This window comes from Mandrillus leucophaeus, unplaced genomic scaffold (genome assembly GCF_000951045.1).
Source record: "Mandrillus leucophaeus isolate KB7577 unplaced genomic scaffold, Mleu.le_1.0 Scaffold2, whole genome shotgun sequence".
Classification (NCBI taxonomy): Eukaryota; Metazoa; Chordata; class Mammalia; order Primates; family Cercopithecidae; genus Mandrillus; species Mandrillus leucophaeus.
Window position 1 is genome coordinate 4,007,689 of NW_012102031.1, and position 1,010 is coordinate 4,008,698.

Below are 1,010 nucleotides of genomic sequence, written 5' to 3' on the forward strand. Positions count from 1 at the left end.
AAAATTAGCTGGGTGTGGTGGCGGGCGCTTGTAGTCTCAGCTACTCAGGAGGCTGAGGCAGAAGAATTGCTTGAACCCAGGAGGTGGAGGTTGCAATGAGCCAAGATCGTGCCATTTCACTCCAGCCTAAGAGACAGAGCAAGACTCTGTCTCAAAATTAAATAAATAAATAAATAAACAAATAAATAAATAAATTAGCTGGGCATGGTAGCGGGCCCCTATAATCGCAACAACTCGGGAGACTGAGGCAGGAGAATTGCTTCAGCCCGGGAGGCGGAGGCTGCAGTGAACTGAGATCATGCCACTGCACTCCAGCCTGGGCGACACAGCCTGTCTCAAAACAAAAAAACAAACAAACAAACAAACAAAAAACTCCTGACCTCCAGTGATCCGCTCACCTGAGCCTTGCAAAGTGCTGGGATTACAGGCATGAGCCACTGCACTGGGCTGGCCATTCTGAATATTCTAAGTGCGTCATGTAAGTGGAATCATTCAGTGTTTCTCTTTATGTGATTGGCTTATTTTACTCAGCATGATATCCTCAAGGTTCATCCATGTTGTAGCATGGGTCAGAACTTCCTTCCTTTTCTAGGCTGAATAATACTCCATTGTATGTGTAGACCACATTTTGCCTCTCCATTCACGTATTGATGAAAACCTGGGTTATTTCCATGGGTGTACAAATATCTCTTTGAGACTCTGCTTTCAGTGTTTTTGAGTGCACACCCAGCAGTGGAATTGCTGGATCATCTGGCCATTCTATTTGTAATTTTTTGAGGAACTGCCATGCTGTTTTCCACAGTGGCTGGCTGCTGTCAGTGGGTGAAGTGTTCTGTATATGTCTGTTAGATCTAGTTGGCTTATTGTGTTGAGTTCTCTATTTCCTTCCTTTTTATCTGTCTGGTTGTTCTGTCCATTATTGAGCATCGAGCACTGAAGTCTCCAATTATTGTAGAACTTTAATTCTCCCTCAATTCTGTTAATTTTTGCCTCATATATTTTGATGATCT